Raw genomic sequence first — 16,682 nt, 5'->3', positions numbered from 1 at the left:
TGTGGGCGCAACAATATGCTCAAGCAATGCCCAGCATGGAACAATTTGGAATTAGCCCTACATCTTAGATTTAGGAAATTAAATGCTTATGATTATTTTGGTCATCACTTTGCTCCTTTTATCTTTTCTCTTTCTCATAAAGACAACCCCTTTTTTAAATAAAAGCCGGCTCGGTGATCAGCTGATATAGGGAAATGTGAGGCCAGACCAGGGCTTGTCCCAGAGTGTAGTATTACATGGTGGCCAGTCAAATAAACCCTTTCCTTGCCAAGAGTCCAGGGAAAGAAGCGCTACAGTAACCAAGGATGTATCTGATATCTCCATGCTACTAAAGGCTCTCGCTTAGGCTAGATCGCAGCTAGAGCTGCAATCCAAGTCTTGTTATAAAGCCAAGAATCCAGCCTGCGTTCTAGTATTAGTTAGGACATGGAAATGGAAGCTGCATGTACTTTCTCATAAGGGCTCTAGCTCAGGCTAGATCGCAGGCCTTTTTTAAAGCAGTTCTTGTTTTACAGCTCTCGCTGTGATCCAGCCTAAGTTACAGCAAGTTAAAGTATGAGCTGTATATATTTGCAGCTCTCACTTCAGCCCATGTTGAGGAGAAAAGTGAGGACAGCGGAGGACATGTAGGCAGTGTGCAGGAAGAGGAGAATCTGTGATGCTCCTCCTGTCCCTGTATGACCTAAAGGGGAGGCGTAACAAACTTTTCTTCATGTTATATCCCACCCCCCTTATCAATCATTGAGAATACTTGCTTTCTGATTGTCACATATGGGGGGGGGGGGGTCTTCTTTTCCCAGAAAAGGAGTGAGAAGATTATCAGTAGCTTATAAAAGTGATAGTAAAAAGCATGATAATTCCACTTCCAATATCCAATTATGTTTAATTGAAAAAGAAAAAAACATGTAAGACAAGTGATATAGCAAAACAAAAATGCTGCTTGTGAAGAAAAATAAATAAACACGGGAATAAACAAAGCAAGATGGCAACAAAATAAAGGGACCACAAATTACAAAAAAATGTGAAAACGCAAAAAATGAAAGAATGAAGTCCCTGTGACCATGAAGACTGGAGTCACCCAACTTTCTAGATAGCTGCGCTATGTATGAGGGGCATGTGTTGGTCCCCATATGGGGAGTTTGGTTGGCTCACTATGGGGGTCATATAGCTACACATTGGGGGCACATGTGGCTGGATTCTATATAGGGGACACATAACTGCACTTGAAGGGCACATGTGGCTGAACTTTTTATGGATGGCATGTAGCTGCACTTTGGACACATATTTGTCTGGACTCTTTTTGGGGGAGATATAGCTGTAATTGGGGGCACAATATGCCAGACTGTATAAGGGAAATGGCTAGACTTCGGGGTATATGTAGCTGTACTCTATATGGGGGATATGCTAAACTTTATGTGGGGGCAGATGGCTGCACTCAGAGGGACATGTGGCTGGCACAGTTTTTCTAAACTTTGTGGTTATGACTATATATTGGGGCAGCTATCTCTACCAGATCAAAAAGGGAGGGAAAGAAAGAGAAATCAAAGAGACAGCAAGTATATTATTATCATCATCATCATCACCATTATTATTATTGATATTATTATTAACCAACTGGATACTAGGAGTATTCTTTATTATCCCGCTATTTACTAAGGACCACTAGACACCAGGGATACTATTATTAACCTAATTAACTTCAGAATTATTATTTATTAACCCATCATAGACCTGGGATATTATGTATTAATCACTAGACACAATTATATTTTAATTGATGGGTATAATTATTCCACTAGATCAACTAGAGATATAATTAAACCACTAGGACCACCACGGATAATATCATTATTATTATATTATTATTATTATTATTATTATTATTATTATGTCAATGGACCACCATACATATTAGCAACTGAATAACAATGACAATTTATAGCCATTGGGTGATCATGGAAACAGGTAACACATGAGCTGGTAACATGTGGGCAGTAGTGACCAGAAGAAAGTGTTTACTTTAAAATAATTCTTATACCCGGCCCCTTATGGTGAATATCCACCATTAAACACTTTTTATTTTTATCTAAATAGGCAAAAGAATGATGTGTTGTCTAATTTCTTTAAAAAAGTTTCTAATTCCCTGCATAGACACGGGGGGGGGGGGGGATGTATCATTTGTTCTACACAAGTTTTCTGCCGCAGAAAAGATGCAAATGCTGAAAAAGTCACGATTTGCGCAAAAAAGTTCAACTTTTGTGGCATATACGCCGCTCACTTCGCTTTACAAAAAAAGGGCGGCGCTTAGCTGAAGGGGCGGGCCACCTCACTTGCGACCCGACAAATTTCAAATTTACTATCATTAATACCAGAAATTGTGGTAAATTTTAGAAAAAAACAACGTCAGTTATGACTTGACTTTCTGGCGTACAGACGGTAATTGATGCGCCGAATTTATTTAGAGACATGCGCCACCTAATAAATCATCTTAATCTAGCATTGTTTAGATTCAGACGTGTATAAAACTTATAAATTCCCCCCTGGAATTAAATCATAACATTTTGTTTGACTACAGCAACCACTAGGGGGAGCTTCGGGGCTTCCTGCATACTGTTTTATCATAGAGTTGAATGTATAAACTGTATGCAATAAGCTCTTAAGCTCCCCCTAGTGTGTGTTTCAGCCAACTAGAATTTACCGAAGGGGATTTGGAACTCTTTATAAGAAAAACTGATGTCTGACCTCTATAAAGATATAAATGAATCAGCACAGTTAGTGGCACGGGCTTGTGGTCGGCCCTGGCCATCTCTCCATTCACGGTTGGGGATTTCTGGTTTCAGCCGGTTCACCTATTGTCCTTCTTTGGACCACTTTTGGTAGGTACTAACCACTGCATACCAGGGACACCCCACAAGGCCTGCTGTTTTGGAGGCGCTCTGACCCAGTCGTATAGTCATCACAATTTGGCCCTTGTCAAAGATGCTCAGATCCTTACACTTTGCCATTTTTCTTGCTCCTAACACATCAACTTCAAGAACTGACTGATGACTTACTGCCTAATTAACACCCCCCCCCCCCCCCCCCGGTTGTCAGGCGCCATTGTGATTGTGACCAGATAATCAATGTTGGTCACTTCACCTGTCAGTGGGTTTTAATATTATGGCTGATTAGTGTAGATAGATGGATGGATAGATAGATAGATAGATAGATAGATAGATAGATAGATAGATGTAGCACCGTCGGGTTCACTCACCTCCCGACGCCCGCAGCCCTGGATCTGTGAGCGCTGGCCTCCGTCTCCCTCCTAGGAGATGCCAGCGCTCGCTTCCGCTCCGTCCGGCCGGGTCCCGTAGGGTGCGCGCGCACGCTCGCGCGCACATGGAATCAATGATTATTAACCCACGTGATTCCCTGCTCTATAAGAATGCCCCAGCCCTTCTGACCCTTGCCTGAGCGTTGTTAGTCTTTCCCTGTCTGTCTCGCAAATGGTTCCTTAGTGTCTCCCGTTCCTGCTGTTACCCGTGCCCTGTTACCGTTCCTGTATTCCGCATTGTTCCTGTGCCTACCCGTGCTCAAGTGCCATCTGCCACGTCAAGTGTCATCTGCCACGTCAAGTGCCATCTGCCACGTCAAGTGTCATCTGCCACGTCAAGTGCCATCTGCCACGTCAAGTGTCATCTGCCACGTCAAGTGCCATCTGCCACGTCAAGTACCATCGGCTCATCGGATACTGCCCGCCACGTCTGGCGCCACTTTCCGCACCTGTCTCCATCCGTGCTGAGGCAACAGTCACCGTCCGGACTATTACAGGTACCTAAACATTACTGTCTGCTATCTACTTTCACATAGACTGTGACCTGGTCAGCTGCCTCCCCGCTACGGCGGAGCGGCCTAGTGGGTCCACAAACCCATTGCCCGTGACAGTACGCTCAGGCCATGGAACCCGCTGGCCAGCCCAAGACCCCAGTACAGAAAATTCAGACGGAGATGCATGACCTACGCACTCGTCAGGATCAACTCCTTGAGGCAGTGAATTCTATTCTGGTCCGCCTGGATCTACTCGCTGTTCCACCCCCGGATCTTCCTCCAGAAGCTGTTGCCGTGCCACTGCCTGTTGCTCCCCCTGTTTGTTCCGGATCCTCAGTTCCTCTGCCTCTTCCTCCTCGCTATGACGGTGATCCCAGAGAATGCCGAGGATTTCTTAATCAATGCACGGTGCACTTTAGGCTACGGCCTCATCTCTTCCCCTCCGAGGAGGCTAAAGTAGCGTTCATAATCTCCCTCCTCGCTGGCAAGGCCCTCGCATGGGCAAACCCAATCTTGGAGCAACAAGGTGCTGTATCCGCGGACCTAGCCTTGTTAATGCAGTCCTTTCGTGCCGTGTTCGAGGAGCCGGGTCGAACATCCTCTGCCGCAGCCACTCTGTTGACCCTCAAGCAAGAAGGCTCCACAGTAGGGGAGTATGCAATCTCCTTCCGTACCCTAGCAGCCGAGCTGGCATGGAACAATGAGGCACTGGTGGCGACCTTCTGGCAGGGACTGTCCTCTCACATCAAGGACGAACTGGCAGCCCGCGACCTTCCTTCTACCTTGGATGCCCCCATCCTGTTAGCCACCCGGGTTGATATGAGAATCCAGGAGCGCTCTCAAGAGGTTCGTCAGGAGAGCCGGGCCCACAGACCAGCACCCCCTGCCCAGAGACCACAATTGTTCACTCCTAGTGCGCTACCTGAGGAACCCATGCAGGTAGACAGAGTCCGGTTATCTGAACAGGAGAAGCAGCGCAGACGCTCCTCTGGACTTTGCATGTATTGCGGCCTCAAGGGTCATTTTGTGCGTCAATGCCCACAGAAACCGGGAAACTCCAGTACCTAGGGTTGGTTGGAGAGGCAACTCTAGGTGGAACGTCTCCAAACGTTAAAACCTCTTCCAAATTATCGATACCTGTGGCCATCGTCACCGGACAGGCATCACATCCTTCCTCTGCCTATCTTGACTCTGGAGCGGTTGCTAATTTTATCCACCAAGATCTAGTGGATCGGTTTCAACTACCCACAGTTCGTCTGGAGAGACCCCTGGCAGTTGCCTCTGTGAATGGTCTACCGCTGCCTGATCCAATCATGCTCATCACTGAGCCGGTGACATTACGGGTCGGAGCTCTTCACTCAGAACAGATCTCCTTCCTGGTACTACCCAAGGCTATCAATCCTATCCTGCTGGGTCTGCCATGGCTCCGTCTACACGCCCCGACACTCGACTGGAGTTCTGGAGAAGTTCTTCAATGGGGTTCCAGATGCCATAGCCATTGCCTGTCACAAGTCCGTCCTGTTGTGCCCCCTCTGCCGCAGTCACTCTCCAATCTACCTCCTCAGTATGCCAGTTTTGCGGATGTCTTCTGCAAACGAGAGGCTGAGACGTTGCCTCCACATCGGAATTATGACTGTCCCATTGAACTGGTTCCCAATGCTTCTCTTCCCCGTGGACGAGTATATCCTCTCTCCTTGCCAGAGACTTTATCGATGTCAGCCTATATCAAGGAGAACTTGGAGAGGGGTTTTTTTCGAAAATCTTCCTCCCCGGCCGGGGCAGGATTCTTCTTCGTTAAAAAGAAAGATGGATCTCTCCGACCCTGCATTGATTACCGTGGTCTCAATCAGATCACGGTCAAGAACAAGTACCCGTTGCCACTCATTTCCGAGCTGTTTGATCGCATACGAGGAGCCAAAATTTTTTCCAAGCTAGATCTGCGAGGGGCCTATAATCTAATCCGGATTCGCCGGGGTGACAAATGGAAGACGGCATTTAACACCCGCGATGGGCACTACGAATACCGAGTGATGCCCTTCGGACTGTGTATCGCTCCCGCAGTATTTCAGGAGTTCGTTAATGACATCTTCCGAGATCTCCTCTATACATGTGTTGTAGTTTATCTCGATGATATTCTAATCTTCTCCCCAGATCTGATGACCCATCGGAGGCACGTTCGTCAAGTTCTTCTGCGACTAAGAGAGAATCGCTTGTATGCCAAGTTAGAGAAATTCACCTTTGAAAAGAGGTCTCTGCCCTTCCTGGGCTATGTCATCTCGGATCAAGGCCTTAAGATGGACCCTGAGAAGTTAAAGTCTGTCCTGGAATGGCCACGTCCTCAAGGCCTAAGGGCCATACAGCGGTTCCTTGGTTTCGCCAATTTCTACCGGCAGTTCATTCCGAACTTTTCTTCTCTGACGGCCCCCATCTCTACCCTTACCAAGAAGGGTGTGAACGCCAAGGTGTGGACTCCGGAGGCAGAGTCCGCATTCATTAGCATCAAGAAGGCCTTCACTTCAGCTTCGATCCTCCATCACCCTGACATATCTTGGCAGTTCTCACTGGAGGTGGACGCTTCCTCTGTTGGTGCAGGTGCACTTCTGTTCCAGAGGAGCTCCAAAGGAAAGGCAGTAGTGTGTGGCTACTACTCAAGACTATTTTCCTCTGCTGAGCGCAATTATTCCATTGGAGATCGGGAGCTACTGGCTATCAAGTTGGCCCTGGAGGAGTGGAGACATCTTCTGGAGGGCGCTGCTCACCCCATCCTGATCTTCACCGACCACAAGAATCTCACTTACCTTCAGTCCGCTCAAAGACTGAACCCTCGTCAAGCCAGGTGGTCACTGTTCTTCACCCGATTCCAATTTCTGCTCCACTACCGTCCCGCGGACAAGAACGTGAGGGCCGATGCCCTGTCCAGATCATTTGAAACGGAAGACACGGTGGAGTCCCTTCAGACGATCATAGACCCATCCTGCGTTGTCACCGCCAATCCTCTGCAGCTTAGAGATATTCCTCCAGGGAGAACTTTTGTTCGGTTGGCTGACAGAAAAATAATTCTCCGCTGGGGACACAGTTCTAAACTGGCTGGGCACGCTGGCGTCCGTAAAACCCAAGACCTGGTCGCTCGTCACTTCTGGTGGCCCACGCTACCTAAAGATGTTCTGGACTTTGTCTCTGCTTGCACGGTGTGTGCTTCTAACAAGGTGGCTCACAGCAAGCATGCCGGCCTGCTTCAACCCCTGCCTGTACCCAGTGCCCCCTGGCAGCACATCGCTATGGACTTCGTCACGGACCTTCCTCTCTCAGCAGGATGCAACACCATCTGGGTGGTGGTGGACCGGTTCTCTAAGATGGCACATTTTATCCCGCTAACCGGCCTACCCTCTGCCCCTCGACTAGCAAGCTTCTTCATTCAGCACATCTTCCGCTTGCATGGCTTGCCTCTTCACATTGTGTCCGACCGGGGGGTTCAGTTTACCTCCAAGTTCTGGAGAGCCGTCTGTAAACTCCTGGATATGAGTTTGGACTTTTCCTCTGCCTATCACCCCCAGTCCAATGGGCAAGTTGAGAGGACCAACCAGATCATGGAAAATTACCTCCGCCACTTCGTTTCTTCACAGCACGATAACTGGCTACAGCTTCTTCCATGGGCAGAGTTTTCATATAACAACCACACAAGTGAGTCCACCACCTCCACTCCGTTTCACATCGTGTACAGTCAACATCCCAGAGTTCCTCTTCCAGTGTCGACTTCATCTCAGGTACCCGCTGCTGACTCTGCATATGGGGACTTCCTGCAAATCTGGCAACAGACCCGGTCCTCTATTTTGCAGGCGGTCGAACGCATGAAGCGTAAGGCAGATACCAAAAGAAGAGAGCCGCCTCAGTATTTTCCTGGGACTAAAGTCTGGCTGTCCTCTCGAAACATTCGCTTGAGGGTGCCTTCATGCAAGTTTGCTCCCAGGTTCCTTGGTCCCTTCGAGATCCTGCAACAAATTAACCCTGTTTCCTATAAGCTGCGGCTGCCCCCTACCCTCAGAATCCCTAACTCCTTCCATGTGTCCCTCCTGAAACCAGTGGTCCTGAACCGCTACAGCAAGACCTCTAGTTCCACAGTTGCTTCCAGCGGCCCTTCCGATGTATTCGAGGTAAAAGAGATCCTGGACCGCAAGAGGGTAGGAGGAAGGACTTTCTATCTGGTGGACTGGAGAAGGTTTGGTCCTGAGGAGAGGTCCTGGGAGCCAGAAGAGAACCTCAGTGCTCCTGCTCTTATTAAAAAGTTCCTCTCTCACTCTGGCCCCAAGAAGAGGGGGCGTAAGAGGGGGGATACTGTAGCGCCCATGGCCACGGGCCGTCGGGTTCACTCACCTCCCGACGCCCGCAGCCATGGATCTGTGAGCGCTGGCCTCCGTCTCCCTCCTAGGAGATGCCAGCGCTCGCTTCCGCTCCGTCCGGCCGGGTCCCGTAGGGTGCGCGCGCACGCTCGCGCCCGTTCTTAAAGGGCCAGCGCGCGCACATGGAATCAATGATTATTAACCCACGTGATTACCTGCTCTATAAGAATGCCCCAGCCCTTCTGATCCTTGCCTGAGCGTTGTTAGTCTTTCCCTGTCTGTCTCGCAAATGGTTCCTTAGTGTCTCCCGTTCCTGCTGTTACCCGTGCCCTGTTACCGTTCCTGTATTCCGCATTGTTCCTGTGCCTACCCGTGCTCAAGTGCCATCTGCCACGTCAAGTGTCATCTGCCACGTCAAGTGCCATCTGCCACGTCAAGTGTCATCTGCCACGTCAAGTGCCATCTGCCACGTCAAGTGTCATCTGCCACGTCAAGTGCCATCTGCCACGTCAAGTACCATCGGCTCATCGGATACTGCCCGCCACGTCTGGCGCCACTTTCCGCACCTGTCTCCATCCGTGCTGAGGCAACAGTCACCGTCCGGACTATTACAGGTACCTAAACATTACTGTCTGCTATCTACTTTCACATAGACTGTGACCTGGTCAGCTGCCTCCCCGCTACGGCGGAGCGGCCTAGTGGGTCCACAAACCCATTGCCCGTGACAATAGATAGATAGATAGATAGATAGATAGATAGATAGATAGATAGATAGATAGATAGATAGATAGATAGATAGATAGATAGATAGTTCTGGGGGTATGAGCAGCGGAGGTACCCACCTTATAAGTGAGGTCGTCTTGTCGTGGCAGGTGGGCTCACATAATTGGATCATAAGAACCTCCCTATTGTAAGTAGATTTAGCAGTAATGCATATTTATTTATATTTAGTGGTTTAGGTGGCATTGGTGTTCGCAGTGTGCTGTTGCTATTTTATTGTGTGCTGTATAGATAGATAGATATGAGATAGACAGATATAAATACATACATATATATATATATATATATATATATATATATATATATATACTAACAGAACAGAGCGCATTGATGGTGCAGGTGCCGTTGAATCTATTATAAGCAACATACGTTTTATGTAGTGTACCGTATAAAATATATCCAGGTATAAATAAAATGGAAATTGACGGCACCACCGAAATACAATTTAAGTGCGGAGCGTGAAAATGGCGTTCTGGTTCTTAAACAAAAGAGGTCACTTAGAGGTGATAGAGACGGTTAACTCCATTCACATGTCATATATAAAATGCTGCACGTCTGAAGAGGAAGACAAATAGAGAGAGGCGCTGACATTGGACGGACGCATCTTGTTTACTACCTATCGGTCAATCTACACAGACATCATAAAAACACGAAATCACAGAATGCAGCGTAAAAGTAGATGAACCTCTCGTGAGCGTAAAACTGGGCCCAAAGAGAGCAATGGTGATTAGTGTTGCTCATTTAGAAATGCAATGAAACAAACTAATTGCTCCAGGCTCGTTAGTTGTGACAATGAATGATGAGTTACTAGGCATGCAGGAAAATGACTCTGACATAATCCCAAATTAGAAGAAAAATCTCCCGCGTCAGCAGCTTGCAGGCCACTATCTGCTCCGCTATTGTTAAGCGGCTCTTGTTGTGTGTGTTCAATGGGGAAAACACTCATTTCAAGGTCATTTTCAAACAACGTCGTGATAGCATCAGGAATAAACTTCAATTTTTTCTGGAGTCTTCCTAGGAAATTGCTTAACCCTTTCCAGACCTTGCCCACAGCAAAATTTCACCTTTTGAAACGCCATAAGGGTAAATATTATTTATTTTTTTATATTTTTGGCAATTATTTTTTTTACAGCACAGATGGGACTAATGTAGTATCAAAACACAACTTGTAGCTTGACATTTTTAAAAAGGACCTGTCACCGCTCCTGACGAATCTATTTTGTATTTCCCGTGAAATAACAATTCTGGAACATATTTTCTTAGAACTCTACATTGTGCCGTTCATTTATTTATTTATTTATTTCATTTATTCCTCCTAGAAATCTTTGACTAAATTGACAACTGGGTGTTACCATTCCCCTAGTTTAAGAGGCGCGTCCCTACACAGTCTCAGTCTGCCAGCACTGATTGGACAGTCTCAGTCTGTGTAGGGACACACCCCCAACTTGTAACACCTAGCTGTCAATTTATTAATAAATTTATAGGAGGAATAACAGAGGAATGGCACAACTTAGAGTTCGAAGAGAAGATACTCCAGAATTGTTGTTTCATGGGGATACAATTATTTACTAAAACAGACATGTCAGGAGAGGTGACAGGTCCTCTAAGTTTTATATGTAAATTTAATGTTATAATTTATGCCACTTTCACCCGGCAGTATTTAGGTCAGTATTTTTTATCAGTATTTCGAAGCCAAAGCCAGGATTGAACCTACACAGAGAAGAAGCATAATGAAAATATTTCTTACCTCTTCCGTATTTTGGACACACTCCTGGTTTTGGCCTACAAATACTGAAGCAAATTACTGACCAAAATATGGCCGCGTGAAAGAGGTTGTCTGAGAGATGGAAAAATCAAACAAGATGCAGGAAATATAACATTTTAAAAAACGTACCTATTAATCATCTGCCGCTGTAGCGCCGATGCTCCAATGGTCCCCGCTGATATTTTTTTTACTTTGCTGGAGTGAAGATGTGCAGTAGATCGACGTGATCGCTCCAGACAATCACTGGTGTCAGCAATCACGTGCCGTACATGCTAGCTTCTCCGCTGAGGCCAGCAATTGGCTGTAGAGGTCACTTGGATGTACGGCACGTTATCGATCCAGGAAAATAAACAAAGACCGGTGGAGACCACCAGAGTATCAGCACTGGAGCGGCGAGGGGTGAGCTTTGTGAGTATTGTGATTTTTTAGAACTTTTTTTTTACATCTACTTTGATTTATTAAACTGTCGGACAACCTCTTTAACATTATTAGTTGAACCAGAGAAATTTTTTCCACAAAATAATCCCCGTTCTCTCCCGCGTATAACGATATAAACTACATGTACTTTCCCCTAACGACATCATCGCTATATCGCCGGGAACAAAGATCTTCTTTTCTTTCAAGCGCGCCTCCTGCCTTTAGATGATATGTGGGATCTGTATATGGGCACAAAGAACAGAAGGCATCGGCAGCTGGAACGTAAATATACGTACTGTAGTCATCTATGGCTTAATGGCCCACCCAGTACATATACCTTATTAGGGAATATAGAGGTCATGTACTGGGTGGGTCCTTCGCTCGGGACAACCTTTATGAGTCGGACCAGACCCTATGTATTACATTCGTTTGAATGACCACTATGTAATTCTACATTTCTCCTGCAGAGGCCGCTGCAGGGAGAAGGAGTGGCCGGACGCCTCTTGCCCCAGTGATAAAAGCTGATCGACTATCTTTTAAAAATATTACTTAAATCATACCCATTAGTTAAGGGAGTGATTTAGTAATGCCCGTAGGGTGCTTCTGTGCTACCCAGCAGACTACAGGTGATTTTACAGATGTAGCCAAATTATCTTGACTTTTAACGCATTAAATACACAGTGTCAAGAAACTTTAACTTGACTTTTTCAATGGCTTTTGTTGTGTGATATCACGCTGCAGCAAGTTATCAGTCAAGATAAAGATGACTACATCTGTACGTCTGTAGTCTGAATCCCAGTATTGGCTGCCGTCTGTAAACTATTATGGATTTCAAGGGAAACTAATCTGAATTACCCCTGGAGATTATCAATTTGTTTCTACAGCGATTCTCATAACATTACCAGAACATTGAGCAATTAGCTAATATATTCTCCAAAGTAGCTTCCCACTGAACAAACAATTTAAAGGGCTTGTAAAAGATTTATTTAAAAAAAAAAAAAAGGTCTGTTTCTGTTTCAGAAACAGCGCCACTCTCTTCCATGGGCTTTGTCTGGTATTGCAGCTCATCCTCATTCAAGTGAATAGAACTGATCTGCAATACCTGACACAGCACATGGACAAGAGTGGCGCTGTTTATGGAAAAAAAAAGAAGACCCTTTTTTTTTGTAATGCTGGACAACCCCTTTAATAATATTACTGGTTTGTGAACGTAATAGGTTGTCTGCAAATGCAGGGGTAATGCAGGCTTGTGGGGGTTTTCAGAAGTATGTCCTTTTCAGATCAGCTTGACAGGTGACCCACAATGTTGGGACGGGTTGTCCGCACCCAATCACCCCTTTTTAATTATCATTATGCCATATACACACACAACCATCAACGCGAGCCAATATACCAATAACGCTTTATAAGGACGAGAGAATACATGGCATGTAAGGGATGTATGTATATACCATCAATAGACATTTACTACTGCTCCATTTTATTATAGCGCTTATACAGTTCGACTTTCATCATATTTCCACGCCTTATTAAATGGGAAATCCGCAAAAAAAAACTGGAGTCTTCCATTGTAGTTATTCCTAAGGGAGTAATTCAGACCCCCATAAGGAATAATTTAGACTGTAGTTAAGCAGGGGATGACCAGGTTGGGGTAACTGACTAGTAAGGGGCACAGCAGCCAGCAGGTGGCACCAATCTATCTCCATGCTACACACTTTATAGAGGGAAGATGACTGTCAGTCCTTAGCACTGGAGCATTTATTTACAAATATTTATTGGATAAAGCAAGTAAGTCTAATCCGTGAGGGTCCGACCTGTGGGATTCCTATTGATCCCAAAAACAGGGGTGGCTTGTCCCGAGCAGAGAGTTGGGCATTCATGAGGAGTCACCCTCCATTGAAATCTATAGGAAATACAGCCTAGCACACTCATCTATCGGTCGGACTCCACCCGTTAGACTGGTCCATTGCAAAATCTGTCATAGAAAACCTTTTAAGGTACATTTTTTAGCAAATTGAGGAAGCAAGAGTTTTATTATATCAAACTTTATCAACGTATCAATATCTCTACTAAATATCTAAAATGCGTTCGTTACCCCTTAAATATCGGACATAAACGCTAGTTGGTGCTAATGTTGTTAGATTTATATGTGGATGTTACTACGAAATACATTTTAGTTCTAAATTGGATTAATTTACAAAAAGTGATTTTAAACCGATACCTGCACTGTAGCGCCACCACAGGAGAAATGAGGCATTACACTATTCCCATTGAAATCAATCGGCTGTCCATGTAATGCATGTATTTGCTGAGTACTCCAAAGCACTAAAATCTTTCCTCTCTGGGTAATAGACGAGGGTCCTGAGTGAGAGACGCACGTCTATTAACTATAAATGACCTAATCCCTTTGAGTACAGGTTTTCTACCCCTTATGTTAACTGCCAAAAATAAATTAGCACAGCTGCTGAAAATAGAATTTTATACACACAATATATATATATCTCAGAATGTCATTAATTGGCTTAATCATGGACTGAAATAATAATTCTGTATGTGAAGAGGTTAACCCGACCTGATTTGGGGATGTCTTGGTGCGTAAACATGAAAGGGTTAATCACCTATCTACAGGATAGTTGATAAGTGTTTGATCGCTGGGGGACCCACCGCTAGAATGGTGGTCTCAAGCTTCCCATTCTCCCTCACTACACCCCCTGCAGTGTCACGTAAATGGAGCGGAGGATGAGCATGTGTCCTGCCGCTCCATTCGATGTCTATGAAACTGACGGAAACAGCCGAGCGCTTTGAACGAAGCGGCTCCATTTAAAGTTCTCCTCACTGTGGTTTTTACAGCAGGGAGGAACGGGGGGCTTGGGACCTAGGGAGTCCCAGCGGTGGGGTCACCAGTGATCAAACACTTATCACCAATTCTATGGACAAATGTTACATTTCTAATCTGAATACCACTTTGAGAATTAAATGATTGACATGGGATTGTCGGCTCAGTGGTTAGAACTGTTCCCTTGCTTTTCTGGGGTCCTGGGTTTTAGTCCAATAAGGGATAACATCTCCATGGAGTTAATAGGTTCTCCCTGTGTTTGTGGGGTTTCCGCCAGGTTCCTCAGTTTCCTCCGACACCCCAAAAACATCCTGATAACACTATCGCCTGCTCCTCTTAAATTGTCCCTAGTGAGAATTTAGTGTGCACGCGATTGGGAAACTACATTGTGGGGATAGGCACAGGGACTATAATCTGTGTATAGCGCTATGGAATATGTTGGTGCTATATATATATATATATATATATATATATATATATATATAAAACAGGAAATGGATATTACAATTGTAGAGCTGTCGTAGTTTGTCAACTTGGATCAAAGTTGGGAGTGAAACGTCTTTGATGCTCTGGATCACACAAGTCTATGACCCTCACGATACAATGTGAACCTTCCAAAGTCCTAAATGAGGACAACATTAAACCATCACAACTAATATCGAGAAGGTGCCGACAGCATCAAAAAACAATTACTATCCCATTTCTAATGAAGCCGTCTCGGCCCTGGTCTGATTTACCTAATGCTTGCTGCATATTTTAATACATGGAGCGCTAACTTAATGGGATATGATGTCCGCTTCCAAATAATTGAATATTCTTCATGTGCATTTTGATCCCATCTGCACATTAGCTGCTTGATCTATCAGCCCTGAGTCCTAATATCTTTATGATATTCACATCATCAACCATTTACATCCGAAAATGAGGCACCGTCCAAATGCCATTGGCATGCATTACAAAGTGTCTATCATATTATATGTTAACAGATCGGGGGAGGGGAATTGGATACATCCCTTATATATATGAGAATGTTGTATATAGAAATAAGGCCTTCACATCCTCCCTTACAGTGAACAGATCCCTATTGGCATTCACTCCACCACCCCCCTTCTCACTTAGATACAAGAGTGATGATATAAGATACATAGGCAGATACTATATATTACACATACCTGTATATCTGCTTATTATATACATAACCTTCCCTACTATAATAAGAATTCATAAGCATCAGATTATATTCTGCATGCAACACCTGCCCGCTGCTCGGATACAGATGTATCATCTCAATGTATCACAGCTCCCATCATGTATCCTCAATAACACCCACAGAAAAGAACCCCAGGAGTCCTCTATACCCCCCCCCCCCCCCCACCAAAGTTATACAAGTCATGTACAGACATGCAACCCACAGACTCATTGTACAATGCAGATTGCTACAATGTTACTTACCACCCCCAAGAGAATGAAGAAATCCAGCAGATCACAGAGGATCTTCAACCACCAAGAGCCAACAAACAGTATCCAAATATTTACAACAATGTAGCAGAAATGTATCTAAAAATATATCAATACAAAATAGAAGAAGGCTATAAAATGCCCGATCAGTCAGCGCTGTGCTGGAGACTCTGCAGGATGCATAGAAGAGAAATGCTCAGAGAACACTGCAACATGTGAGCTGGGGAAATAGTCTCTCCCTCCAGATCCTCATTACCCTTCTGATAGAATAAGGTGACTGAATGATCTCACATGCAGGAGGGAAAAAAAACGCATCTATTGCATTATTCCCAGCACCGTATATGGCAGAGACTCGTCACACAGCCAGGCTTCTTGTATGGAGTGTCTCTGCCTGCTCTGTTTCTATGGATATAGGCTGTCAATCAAGTAGTGCGCGTATGCTCCACACAATACGGTAATGGCTGACTGGTATAGGGGATGCAGGCTGGGCAGGGATGGATGTATACAGGCAGGTGATGGGGAATGTAATGAGGGGTGGGTGAGGGACAGCAGTATGAGAAGGGGGTGGGAGGGGTGCAGATATTTTCCTGTATAGGAGGAGATGGGGGGGGGGTAGTGTGGCATTGGGGATTTGCAGGTGAGGGGCATGTGTGCAATGGGCAGATGAACATTTACAGTGTGGAAGTTGTTATGTGGCAGCATCTGAGGATTGGTATATACAGGTGACATGTGTATGTGGTGCATTATTGGGTATATTGAGGTGAAATGATGTATATGATAGTGTGCTGGGTATATCATGTAGATATATATCATGATGTACTGGGTATATATAGGTGATATGATGTATGTGATGCTGTAGTGTGTATATACTGGCAATATGATGTATGTGTTGGTGTAGGGTGTATATATAGTTGATATGATGTATATGATGGTCTAGTATGTATATACAGGTGATATGTATGTGAAGCTGTAGTGTGTATATACAGGGGATATGTATGTGAAGCTGTAGTGTGTATATACAGGGGATATGATGTATATGATGGTGTAGTGTGTATATACTAGTGATATGATGTATATGAAGCTGTAGTGTGTATATACTGGTGATATGATGTATATGATGCTGTAGTGTGTATATACTGTTGATATGATGTATATGATGCTGTAGTATGTGTGTGTGTGTGTGTGTGTGTGTGTGTGTATATACAGGTGACATGATGTATATGATGCTGTAGTGTGTATATACAGGTGATATGATGTATATGATGCTGTAGTGTGTGTGTGT

At 45.0% G+C, this 16,682-nt stretch overlaps 1 protein-coding gene across 4 annotated transcripts in view; it reads right to left on the bottom strand.

Moving 5' to 3' along the window:
- ANKS1B (ankyrin repeat and sterile alpha motif domain containing 1B) overlaps positions 1 to 15,899 on the bottom strand; it is an 81,459-nt gene extending 65,560 nt beyond the window's left edge. The window contains exon 1 of one of the 4 annotated variants that reach the window (XM_075856079.1): positions 15,395 to 15,899. The gene's annotated coding sequence lies outside the window, so the exon portion shown is untranslated. The remainder of the gene's footprint in view (positions 1 to 15,394) is intronic. The other 3 variants (XM_075856078.1, XM_075856081.1, XM_075856080.1) reach the window with 3 other exon arrangements.
- Between the last annotated feature and the right edge of the window lie 783 nt (positions 15,900 to 16,682).

This window comes from Rhinoderma darwinii, chromosome 3 (assembly GCF_050947455.1).
Source record: "Rhinoderma darwinii isolate aRhiDar2 chromosome 3, aRhiDar2.hap1, whole genome shotgun sequence".
NCBI classification, from domain to species: domain Eukaryota; kingdom Metazoa; phylum Chordata; class Amphibia; order Anura; family Rhinodermatidae; genus Rhinoderma; species Rhinoderma darwinii.
Note: the sequence above shows the minus strand (reverse complement) of the source record. Positions and strands in the feature narration are given on the sequence as shown.